Source organism: Hemicordylus capensis, chromosome 3, assembly GCF_027244095.1.
Source record: "Hemicordylus capensis ecotype Gifberg chromosome 3, rHemCap1.1.pri, whole genome shotgun sequence".
NCBI lineage: Eukaryota > Metazoa > Chordata > Lepidosauria > Squamata > Cordylidae > Hemicordylus > Hemicordylus capensis.
Genome location: NC_069659.1, coordinates 112,448,411 through 112,461,738, shown reverse-complemented (window position 1 = coordinate 112,461,738; position 13,328 = coordinate 112,448,411). Strand labels below are relative to the sequence as shown.

At 42.9% G+C, this 13,328-nt stretch overlaps 1 protein-coding gene across 2 annotated transcripts in view; it reads right to left on the bottom strand.

The window, feature by feature from the left end:
- Positions 1-1,644: 1,644 nt before the first annotated feature.
- The window catches only part of SMPX (small muscle protein X-linked), a 65,647-nt gene continuing 53,963 nt past the window's right edge, over positions 1,645-13,328 (bottom strand). For both annotated transcript variants that reach the window (XM_053306549.1, XM_053306547.1), the window contains exon 5: positions 1,645-1,777. The gene's annotated coding sequence lies outside the window, so the exon portion shown is untranslated. The remainder of the gene's footprint in view (positions 1,778-13,328) is intronic.

Genomic DNA, 13,328 nt, shown 5'->3' with positions numbered 1-13,328 from the left:
AGTTCCCCCCCCTCCCCACTCCCTCTGGCCTTTGCCCCCCCCCCCCCGCCATCCCAGCTGTCCGAGACCTCCTTACCCGAAGCAGCCCTCAACAGTCGGGCGAACTAAAAGCAGTTTTTGCAAAGAAGAGAGGAGCTCCCGAACAGAGCTCCTCTCTGTGCTAAGCCAATGCCCAAACTGCTGCTATGGACGCAAAAGACGCAATAGGCGTCCTTTGCGCCCAAAGCACCAGTTCGGGAAGAGCCGCGGAGGCATTCTCCTGGGCCATTTTGGCCCTTAATCATTTGGGGGGGGAGCGGGGAAGGAGAATTTGGGCAGCTGGGAGGGTGGGAGAGCGGGCGGTGGCCGGGCGGACTCTGGGGGCACCGCTGCCGGTCCAGTCTGGGCCGCCCCCGCCTCACATTCCCGGCCCCAAGGAGTCCCAGCCCCAAGGAGTCTCAGCCACATTCCCGGCCCCAAGGAGTCCCAGCCACCCACCTGTGGCGGCGGCGCCAGGCCTCGGCAGCGGCGGCGCCACCACCTCAGCCGGCTTCCCCCGCCGCCTCCTCCCTCCGCCCGGCTTCAGCGGCGCGGCCAGGCCACGGCCATGGCTCCGCCACACCTTGGCCGCGCCGCGTCCTCTGGCCGAGGCGGTGGCTTTGCCGCCGCCTCGGCCAGTGTCCCCCTCCTCCGCAGTCCCAGCTTCTTCGGGGCGGCCGTTTCTGGCCGCCCAAGATGGCCGCTGGGTCCTGCCTGTTGTGCCTGCCTTGCTCTGTTCTGGGCATGCGCTCCGCGCATGCCCAGAACAGGCGAGGCACGAACGCACGCTTGGTGTCCGTCCACGGACAGACACCAAGCATTTTATTAGAGAGGATATTGTAATGGTGGTACTATTACAGCTTTTAAAAAAAGTCAAGAGCTACCAATAGAGTTCACACACTTGTAATATGGAAACCAGTTTAGTTGTGTGTTCATTCTAAAGGACTTAATTTTTTTTTATCCTGTTCTCCATAAAATGGGATAAACTGTCAGTTTATGTACATATCCTGATAAAAGAAGTGCAATCCAGATTGCCAAAATCAGTATTCAAATGTGGCCCCAATTTACATGCTTGATTCTGCATCCATAATGTGATACAGAGCAGAGACTTGGTTCCTTTTGTGAATCTCCTCGTCTGGATTGTGGGGTGCGATGCAGGTATGTATACGCGGGGATTTTTAATCTCTACCTTTTATTTTAAATAAGTCCATACCCATCTTTTAATTACTAGAGAATACGTATTGGGCACAATCCAGCCAAACTTAAGCACATTTGAGTTCAATTGATTTCAGTGGGAGAGGTATTAGAATGCGCTTTCCCGCCACTGAAATAAATAAATAAATTATAGATGAACGTTAACTATGTGTGCATGCGTTCTGCATTTCTGTGATATCTGTTATCATACTGCTTGGATCGTATTTAACAAAGAATAAAATAATAGGTTTGGTGTTTTGTTTTTTGAAAAATTTATTCATTTCAATTCTATTTTTAAATTATTGTTCTGCATTTATCTCTACTTATCTGTTCAAACTCATTTCCTGGATATGTACACATATGCTTTTGTGCTATGATGTCATTCATATGCTTTACATTATGCAAAAGATATAATAAGGAAGTTGACAAATGTGCAAAAAAAATCTTTTTAATGGATTATCTTGCATTTAGGATGTTCACAGTCTTCATATAAATATATAAACTATTTCAACAATCTGTTTTCATTACAATCCATTTAGTTTCTCCATAGTTGGTCTTGGCAGACCTGCAAAATAAAATTAAAAGAAGTTTTTCGTGCATTCCAAGAATGTACATGAAAATTCTAAGCAGCAACCTCATCTTATGTGCAGCGACAAACATCATGATTAACATTACTGCCAAACCCACTATGAAACTGCAGCCAAGATTCAGCAGTCACCAATGTGCCCAAGATCTTGCTGCATGTCGGAAGAAGCTGGATTCAGTGGCTGAAATGATGCACAGGAATGACACTAGTCTGTGAACAAAATCAGGGCTGCTGTGGACATATAAGATAGCCCCAACACTGAGTGGTTGTGCAAGCAGCACTGCTACTGTTACCCGCATTGCAGAGAACAGCACAGCTTGTACAATCACTTGTCCTCAACAGTGTCAGGGCTGCCTTATGTGTTTGCAGAATCCCTGACATGGTCCTCAGCATCGCTGAGATGCTCCACTTCATGTCATCTGCTGATCTGCATTAAATCAAATGCATGATCTTGTGGTGTGCATGCCTATCCCTGGAGTGGGACCAATAAGTCATACAAGCCCAAACCCTTCTACCCCTTATGCTTTCAATTGATTGTCTGCAATGGTAATGCGAGGGTCAAAATAGATGTGGCTGGTACAGTTCATGTACAAAGCAGGTATAACATTTACATCAAAAGGAGTGCATAGGTGAGGGGAGCTGGTCCTCCTCTTCCCCCTGTCTTGCTTGTTCATGCTCCTTCACTTCAGGCACTTTTCTTCTAGTTCAGCTCACTTAGGAACAGAGGAAGCTGCCATATACTGAGTCAGACCATTGGTCCATCTAGCTCAGTATTGTCTACACAGGCTGGCATCAGCGTCTCCAAGGTTCCAGGCAGACATCTCTCTGAGCCTTATTGGAGATGCCAGAGAAGAAACTTGGAACCTTCTGCATACAAGCATACAGGTGTTCTTCCCAGAGCATCCCCATCCCCTAAGGGGAATATTTTTCAGTGCTCACACATGTGGTCAAATGCAAACCTGTTTGGACTCTGCTTAGCAAAGGGGACAATTCATGCTTGCTACCACAAGGCTCTCCTCCATTCTGCTCACTTGTGCTACTGGAGATCTGTTAGAAAATTGGTCCCAGCTGTTGCTCATGTGCACAGCTGGAGCATGCCTGGAGTCAATTACATATTGGAGAGATAGAGATAGAGATAGAGATAAAGATAGAAAGCTGCCTTATACCGAGTCACACCTTTGGCCTATCTAGCTCAATATTGTCTGCACTGACTGGCAGTGGTCCTCTAGACTTTCAGGGAGAGATCTTTCCAAGCTCTACCTGAAGATCCCAGAGCTGAAATCTGGGATATACTACTTGCAAAGCATGAGTTCTTCCACTGTGTGACAGCAAAGTGCATTCCTGTTGCAAGTTGCTCACAATATGAATAATACACTGTATGTGCAAACCCAGTGCTAACAGACCCATAAAAAGGCTTGCGGTCACCCATGCATTACAAATTCTTATCACAGACCCTTCCCTTTTGCACATTCAGCCTTACATTCCTCTTAATTTATGTAGCACTCATTTCTGAATCCATCTCTTCATCTGTTGGGACCATCTTTGGTTTAGCCCTAACAAAGGGCTATGCAACTTTGGCCCTCCTGCAAATGTTGGACAACTCCCATAATCTCTCATTATTGGCTACTGTGGCTGGGGATGATGGGGGCTGTAGACCAAAAACAGCTGGAGGGTCAAACCATCATCCCCAGCCACAGTAGCCAATAACGAGAGATTATGGGAGTTGTCCAACATTTGCAGGAGGGCCAAAGTTGCATAGCCCTTTGTTAGGGCTAAACCAAAGATGGTCCCAACAGATGAAGAGATGGATTCAGAAATGAGTGCTACATAAATTAAGAGGAATGTAAGGCTGAATGTGCAAAAGGGAAGGGTTCTTTTCTGAAGGGCAGTCTGGGTTTTGTCAAGTTGGCTCTTTTTTTTCTGGCATTAGGGCAGCTGGCTTAATTAAAAACAACAAGACCTTGCAACATTTGAAAGACTTTCCCAGCATCAACCCAGAACCTTGGCAGCAGGAGATAATGGCGGCACTGGAGGAACCCCAGAGGGGACCGTAGAGAGTAAGTGGGGACCCAGAGGCCCAATACTAATTCATAATAATGTCACAAAGAGCTCCCCTCTTATTATTGAAAGGTTCCTGTAGCTTTGTACAAGAGGGGTAGTTACCAGGCTAATGGGAGGAGGTTTGGGGTACCAAGTTGTACCTTCATGCAGGTAAGTTGGTTGTAGAGGCTAGCTTAATGAACAGCTGCGAGGTACCCTGCTACTTGAAGCTGGATGAAGGCTGGTAAACCTAACCAGCAGCAAGGGGAGACAAACTAAATACTCTCTGATGCAAATTTAAGAATAAAGAAACAAAAAGAACCAGGGACCTTGAGAATTTAGCACCTAGACAGCAAACTTAGTACACACAGGATACCTGACCATAGGCTATCCCACTATGTATTCATATTCAAACTATCTTATTCCTACATTTTCATCCATACATAGTCATTATGTAATTTTCATGTAAATCCATGCCCTCTGTTGTCCTCATTTTTGGTGAGATGTCTTCTTTTTGGCACTGTATTCCTGGCCACCCTATATGTAGGCCTGCTCTGTTCTCCTGACCTCCAGATATTATTTAAATTGTTATTACTCTCAAGCAGCTGTTTCTGATTGGGCTTTTATTCTTATGGGCACCAATGAGAAGTGCAAAGGAAGATCTGCACTGGCAATGAAATGTTTTTGCTTTGAAGAGCTGTTGGAGTCTGTGCACACGAGCAGCCCAAGCCACCTGTGCAAGCCCAAAAATTTACCCAGGCTTTAATCTGGGTTAAAGGATGTGAGCAAAGAATCGCCTGGGGGGAAGGTAAGCTCAATCTTGCTTTTCCCCTGCACCCACCCTGCTCTCAGTAAATGGCTGTGTGCGTGACTGTTATCTGGCATTAGGAGCTCCACCCTTGAGCCTGCATTTAAAGAAGCGTGGTAGATCAGGAATATGGTCCCCCATTCCCTTTATCTCTTACATATGAAGATTGATATGTAAGTACAGAAAGCTTTTTTTAAAAAAGTATTAAACTTCAAAAGTTTGCTTGAGACATTCTGAGTACACAAGTGAACTTGAATTCCAATCTAAGTAATTACTCTCTGCCTACACAAATTCTTCCTGCGGTTTCATTTGGAAATGTTCCTTAACAGTTCCTCTTTGAAATAATGCTGTGAGCATAGCTGAACGCGGGAGAAGTGAGAGCTGTGCAGCTGTGGGTGGATGAAATGACACCAATACTGGCAAGAGCGAACCTTGTCCTCAGCTTTAAGTGTACAGCTCCTATTAACTCAACACTGTATTGCTACTGTTAGGAACATGATGTACCCCACAGCCGGGAAATTGTTTTGATAATAATTAAAACGAAAGCTATCAATGTAAAATGTAGTTTTACATATGCATATATCTACACACACACACACACAAACACCCCCCACAGGGCATATCTATTAATAAACATAAGGATTAAGTCCCAATTTTTCTTGTTTTTAATGCTTAAATCAGATTGCTAATAGTGGCCAGTATCCTAACACTGCGTGTGCGCAGCCAAAGGAAGCTCACTAGATGTAGTGGCTGTGCTCCTGCTTCAGCTGTGCAGGTGCTCACATGGGGAGGCAATTCTGACTAATTTCTCCTCTCTTTGAAAGCACTCTGTGCAACCCATAAATTCATCCCTAAGGGCCATGCAGACCTTAGGGACATGTTTGTGGGTTGCACATAATGCTTCTTGGGGAAGGAGAGAATGGCAAATATCACCCTCCTCCCACAAATGAGCACCCTCGCTGCTGAAATGGGAAAGCATGTGTGCTTCCTTTGGCTGTACACACATAACATTAGTAAGGATGCTGGCCAGTGTTGGCTATAAATCAGGATTCATAATCAAGAAAACAGGCAATGCCCATAACATCTTGTGTTCTGACAGTATCCAGCTTCCAGGTAGTTGTGCTGAGGGATTGCATGGCTTCCATTAAATATAGAAAGATCTAGCCTATGGAAGAAAATATTGGTTACTTTGAAATTCCCACTGGTTGAATTATCTTAGTACTTCATTAAGAGGCTTTGTATGTTTGTCACCTCTACAGTTAACAATTACAGCATTGCATATTGCTATATCTTTTTCTTTCATAGAACAGTAGACCTTTCTGTATTTACTGGAAAGTGTGTAGTCACTCGACATAACAATCTGGAAACCGGGCACTGTCAGAGATTGAGACATTATGGGAATTGGTTGTTTTGGTTTCTACTTGGCTTCTGATCTAGAATAACAGTATCCTCTTCTTTTGGATAACCTATATCCTCTTTTGGAACTCAGCACTTCTGTGTGAATGGCAGCAAAAGAGAGATGTTTGCTTTTCCTTGCTCTGGCAAGTCCAGCTGCTGGCCCCTAATAAGCCGTGCTGCAATTCAGCAGCTAATTTAAAACTAGGCTACTTACAGACCTGAGATACTTGACAAAGTTATTATTATTATTATTATTTTACACAGTCAGACAGGTGTTATTGACTGGTTTGTTTTATCCAGACATTGAGTCCTTCCCAAGGACTGTACATTAGTTGGTTTGTTTCTTGCAAATTATTGGTTGTTGTTTCTGCAAGTGCAGCGTTTACATCTTTTAATACCTGAGCAAGTTGTTTTTTGGCAACTGTTTTTAGAGCTGGAAGTCGAACCCTGGTGGTTGTTTGGTTCATGTGCTCAGTTATTTTTTGCTTTAGTTCTTGTTGCTTTTCTGTTAAACAGCATTTGGGTTTTTGAGGTGAAGGCAAAGGGGAGGTTGCCTGGTTTTGATTTTGAAACAGTTCAGCAACAATGGCCTCCTCTATTTCCAACACCTCCTCCACCTGCGCCTGAGCAACTGCTTCAGTTGGTGGTAATTCTTCTTCCATATCTAGAGCCTGTGTTGCTCTTTGCAGTTCTTCCAGCTCAAATCCTGTGAATACTTTATTTCTTATTATGTATCTTCTCTGGTCTGCTAGCCTTTGTTCTGTTATTTCTGTATCTGGATGCTTCTCTTTCCAAATTTGGTACATTCTTTTTAAATAACCTCTTCTAGTTGGAGTAGACTTGTAATAGCAGATCATTATTTCCTTGTTGGCATTTTTCGTATTTTTTTCTGGTTAAGCAACGTTTCTTCCAGTAACTTTGCTGTCTTCAGCCCTGGTTGCTCAGCTGAAGATCCTGAGTCCTGTTGCCCACTTGCCACCAGATGTCCAGGGACTCCAGCACCTGGCGCGGTCCTTGTTGACCCGGGCGACGACCGATCCGGTATAGATTTATTAAAGTTACGTCTCACCATATTGTTGATGGGAGAGGCACTTATTATTATTTCTTGTTTACACAGTCAGACAGGTGTTATTGACTGGTTTGTTTTATCCAGACATCGAGTCCTTCCCAAGGACCTGCAATGGCTGGATTTTATTGTCAGTTGTTATAGATATCGTCGCAGAATATAGGCTGTTCCCAGTAAAGCTGCTTTTTGTAATTGGCTGATGGTGATTTCTGTGGCCCCTATGGTGTTGAGGTGCTCTTCAAGGTCTTTTGGAATTGCACCCAGGGCGCCAATGACCACTGGGATTATTTTGGTCTTTTTCTGCCACAGCCTTTCAATTTCAATTTGTAGATCTTTGTATTTGGTGATTTTTTCTATTTCTTTTTCTTCTATTCTGCTATCCCCTGGTATTGCTATGTCAACTATTTTAACTTGTTTTTCTTTCTTCTCGACTACAGTTATATCTGGTGTATTGTGTGGCAGATGTTTGTCTGTTTGTAGTCGGAAGTCCCATAATATTTTTACATCTTCATTTTTGACCACTTTTTCAATTTGATGGTCCCACCAATGTTTGGCTACAGGTAGCTTGTATTTTTTGCAGATGTTCCAGTGTATCATCCCTGCTACCTTGTCATGCCTTTGTTTGTAGTCAGTCTGTGCAATCTTTTTACAACAGCTGATTAGGAGGTCCACTGTTTCTTCTGCTTCTTTACAAAGGCGGCACTTGCTGTTTGTGGTTGATTTTTCAACTTCTGCTCTTATTGCATTTGTTCTTAGTGCCTGTTCTTGCGCAGCCAGTATTAAACCCTCTGTTTCTTTCTTCAAGTTGCCATTATTATTATTATTATTATTATTATTATTATTATTATTTCAATTTCTATACCGCCTTTCCAAAAATAGCTCAAGGCGGTTTACACAGAGAAATAATAAATAAATAAGATGGCTCTTATTTATTAATTAAGAGAAACTTTGCCATGCAGCCCTCAGGAACATATTTTGGGTGGCCCAGAGGGCTTCCTAGGGAAGTGGAAATTGCCCCTTCCCTGGTGCATCAGTGCTGTTAGTTAGGAAGTGCCATTAGCTTGCTCCTTTCACTGCACCTGTGCTTCCTTGCATTGCCAGTCATTATTATTAAGCATAGTTATATACCATTTTTTAACAAAAGGGTTCCCAAAGCATTCTGCATAGGAAAAGGAACAAGATGGTTTCTTGTCCTGAAGAGTCTCAGAATCAAAGACAAAACACAAGGGAGACACCAGCAACAGCTGCTAGAGGAACGCTATGCTGGGGTTGTGTTTCTTTTTAGCCCCTGGAGGGACATTTTGCTGAGCTAAATAGGGGCAGTTGCTCCCTCCCTGCTAAATATAATTCAGAGGCACCTCTTTGCCCAATTAGAAGGAATATTCATTCCATTGGGTCTTGATTAAGAGATTTTTTTTTCTGGTGGGTTTTCCATTGGTATTGGATGAGGGAAGTGGAGATTCATGTTTTTTTTTATTATCTGTTTTTAGTATTACATTCATTTCCAGCCTCTTCAGGGCGGTAGCTGGGGAGAGGGGGCCCATGTTCATCCCTCTCTCTGGCAGCCCACCAAGTGAGGAAGACAATGGAGAAAATAGGGAGGGATAGAGCTGGAGGGCCCTCAGGAGCTGGGGGCCCATGTTCTTTGAACACTTTCACTCATTTATAGCTACGCCCCTGAACCTCTTCTTTCAACATGGAGCTCAAGGCAGTATATTTGGGGTTCCACAGTGATCTCCCACTCAGGCACTGACTAGGCTAAGAGCTGCTTAGTTTCAACAAGGCTACTGCATCATGTGCTTCTCAGATCTTTGGGACCCATCTCTATGGAGTTTCCCAAATGTATTCATTTCTTTGGTGTAAAACTGGAAAAGGATGTTGACATTGAATCTTGGCAGCTTCATACTGTGCCTCTTGCACTGGCCTCATGATCACCCTCTCTGAAGATATGGAAGAGAACAATGACATGAACACCATATTTCACTTTCAGAAATTTTATGTATTTCAGTCTTTAAAAATTGCTTCATACAGACACATTATAAGTCCATCTAACTGTTGTTGAATTTACAAAGGGACATTAAAGATGGCTGTGTTGGTCCCAGTATTTTATAGATTACAGCCCATAAAATAGCACAACACTGCTAACACTCTTGTAGCTTTAATTGGTACCATGAAAATGAACAATTTTGAATTAGAAAATTGCTGAGGACTCCTTCTTCTCAACTTCACTTTGCTCAAAAGAACTGGACTGTAGTGAAAGTTCATCCCTTTAAAAATTGATTTATACGTTGCTGAATGCCATGATAATTAGTAAATTGGCATGCACTGAATAACCTTTTATTCAAGATGCTTTTTAAGGGCCCGTTACTTCAAGATGACCATCCTTGATTAATCCTGGACCCTTTATTCATTTCAGTAACAGTCCCCTCTGCCATGAATTCCTGTTGTGTTGCTTCGGTTCTCCAATGCTGGGCTCCCAAATACACATTTTAAAATTCAGGCTCCGACAGAGATCAATGAAAGCCTGAGAACTGAAGAAACTGGATGCATGCAGTAGGGCATGTTCAGAAACTTGAGTGTTAATATCACATGTCAAAGCTACAGCCCTTTTCCCGGCTACACTTGAATTATGTCCATTATGTAACAACTCTTTGGCCAACTACTACCATGCTCTATATATAGTCTATAGTAATCTTTTTTGTTCTGGGGCGATTTTTGTTTTAGATCCCACATGATCCTTGTGATCTAAGTCAATGAGAGTTTTTTCATGGAGACTGCAGTGGGGATACTTTGCAAATGTTACTGAAATGACTGATTGCTGGGTTAAAGCTCCTGTGGTGCTATTCATAAGCTAACCATATTCATTTTCTGATGCTCCATCTCTCTCTGACTCATTCTGTTGTGCTACAGATATATGAGTATGACGATTATTTATGTACTGCTTTTCGACCAAAAGTTCCCAAAAGTGGTTTACAGAGATATAGACAGATAAATAAAATTGCTCCCTGTCCCCAAAGGGCACACAATCTAAAAAAGAAAAATAAGATAGATACCAGTCCAGCAAGAGCCACTGGAGGGATGCTGTGCTGGGGATGGATAGGACCAGTTGCTCTCCTCTGTTAAATAAAGATAATCACCACTTTTAAAAGGTGCCTCTTTGCTCAATTAGCAGCGGATAAGGTGCTAGGAGCCCCACACCAGAAATCTGCCCTTTCGGCTTTTAGGAAAGTGCCAAAAGGTAATCTCTCTCAAAATATCAAGTAGATTAATTGGCTAGTGGCAATTTTAAAAGAAAATGCTAAAATGAGCATTCTTAAACAGGGCAGCACTATCTAGTTACTGCTGCAACCTGTCTTTTTTAAAAGCCATGTACTGTATATTGGAATTTGAGAGGAATTGTGTCTGTGCTTTTTTAACAGTATGCAAAGCTCAATTTGGGTTGAAACCTTGTCTGTCATATTTCAGAATCCATGCATAATGAAATCACCGACACTGGAAACAGCGAAACCCAGCTAGAGTTACATTAGCCGAGATGGCTGGCTGGCTTGTCTCTTCATGTAATTGAAGCCTGGCACAATATTCATACACACAAAGGGATCAAATGTAGGTTGTATTAGCAATCTTTATTATGCCACTTTCAAGTTCTTTGCCTTTGCAGCCTTACCCGTGGCCTTTGCATACAATGATATTACTAGTATTCAGTTAGAATTCAGGCTCCTCAAATATTTCCAGTGGATAACAAGCAATTGTGTGCCATGTGCCCAAAGATGCATGAAATGTTCCCCACTCAACAAGAATCTCAGCCAGAGACCATGTGATGTTTACTCCTCAGCTGAACCCATTTATAGACACATTACTCACCACTGTCCCAGTTATTATATGTGCCCCATTTTTTTAAAGGTCTGTTGGCCTTTATACAGTTTGGGGAAAGGCAAAATGATGAGTGGCTCCTAAATTATACTGTTAAAGTCTCTCTGGGTATCAGGCAAGATTCAGTACTTTTGTATGTATCCTGCATGATAGCCACTTGCAAATCAACGTGTTATGGGGACCATTCAGGGAATGGGAAAAAGAGAGGAAGAGTATAAGTTTGGAGAAACCACAGAGAAGAGAATGATTTTCTTTAGACACAGAAAAAGCTGCTGTTCCTTAAGATTTAAACAGCACTTGAGACAAATAAAGGTCCCCAAGAAACGAAGCAAAATTAAATTTAATAAAATGAGATGGCAACAGGGTTTATGACATTGCATAGGCTGCAAGTAGAACTGGCATTAAATGCTTAGAATTACAAAGTAGAGCAGAGGAAGGTCATAAAAATACATTTGGGGCAACGTCCCTGGAGCTTATTACGGATGGTTTTCGGAAGCAAGAAGCCTTGAGCTCTGCTTAGAATCTACCTAATTTGCAGTTGCAGTTCTACCAGCACCTTAATATTGATTTCATTGGGACTTGTGCAAGATTCTAGCCTTTGCTGTTTAGGAAGCAAGAAACAGGGTTGTTTTTTTTTGTGGAGAGGTAAAGTGAAATTTCAGGGTTAATTAGCTCAGGGTTAATTAGCTCAGGGTTAATTAGCCTTAATTAGCTCAATGCACTAAGTGGGTGGTATAGGGTGGAATGTCATTTCACGTGTGCTCACATACACCCCTAAAACCATCCCTCTTATTTTCAATGGCTGTAATGAAGTCTGGCCTGATTTGAAACAAAGCCATCTCACTTCCTTTCTTCTCCCACTTTGAGCATTGAATTAGCTGCTTTTATCCCATAGGGTAAGCGGCTGCTTTTCAGGCAGCAACATCAGGTGAAGCCATTTCCCTGTATGAATTACTACTGATTTCTTATACAGGGTGTTAGAGACAGTAATCATAATGGGGTGGGGGTGGGGGGATAACCATAAGTGATGGCATACTTACATGGGGCGGGAAAGGGAACACATATTTGGCAGAATCGGGACTCAATCTATTCTTACAGATCAAAAATCACTCATTTTCTATACTGATTCTGTATGCAGCTGCTAACTAGCATGTACAAAATGATACAGACCTGATGGTTTCTGAAATGATACACAGTTTCAGGGTGTTCCATTTCTAAAGCCTCCACAAAACACTTGCAATTATAGCTCCCCTGGCTTTCTTTTTGGTCCCTGCTGTTTCTAAGCAACAAAAGTATGTAGACCAGTGCTGGCAAAGGAAAGACACCTCCCTCTCCTGTTGCTGCAGCAGAGCTGCCCTACATTTATTAAAAACAGGACACAGATAAACTGCAAAATGTGGCATTAAAACAAGATGGTTAGTTTTACAGGATTATTTGGGGAAAGATTAAAAACCGAGAAACAAGGTACAGCAAGGTGCGGGCTGTCCCAAGGAATTATGATCAGGTTTGTTCAGACAGAGGCAGCAGAGGCTACACTCTTAGGCAATTAGATGGCTCGAGGAACCTAACGGGTGTTGAGCATGCCCCACTTTTCTCTGCCTGTTTCCAGGATATCTCAAGTCCTGACAACTCCGGATCTATAGCCCTTCCTAGTGGAGAGCTCATATCTGAAGTCTGAAGCAGCAAGGTAGGCGACTGGAGCGCAAGTGGAGGAGAACCTAGCTTGAAATTGACAGGACACAGCATAGAGCCCATTTGAAGGTTTATGCAGAAGTGGTGCAGAAGGCAAAAAAAAAAAAAAGGAACCAATTCTGGTCTGGGTGCATTGCTTCTGTAGGTTTATTTATTTGATTTGATTTGATTTTTGCATTCAAATTAAGGTTCGCATTCAGCAGAGCTGTCCCGGGTTGTGAAGAGTTTGATTCAGGCTCCTTCCATTTCAAACCAGTCCCCAGACACTATGTTCTGCTGCGATGCTTTTAATGGGTTCTTTGCGGACAAAATCTCCTGTATTTGGGCCGACTTGGACTCCACTGTTTTTGCAGAATCTATTAAGGTGGTGTCCAGCAATCCCTCTTGCAGGGTTAGATTGGATCAGTTTCAATCTGTGATGCCTGAGGACATGGACAAGTTGCTTGGGGTGGTGTGACCTACCACTTTTTCTCTGGATCCTTGCCCGATTTGGTTGCTTCTATCTAGCAGGGAAATTGTGGGATATGGCCTAGTTAATACCATTAACTCATCGCTGAGGGAGGGTAGGATACCTCCTTGTTTGAAGGAGGCAATGATTAGACCACTTCTTAAGAAGTCGTCCTGAAATCCCTCAGTGATGGATATTTATAGGCCGG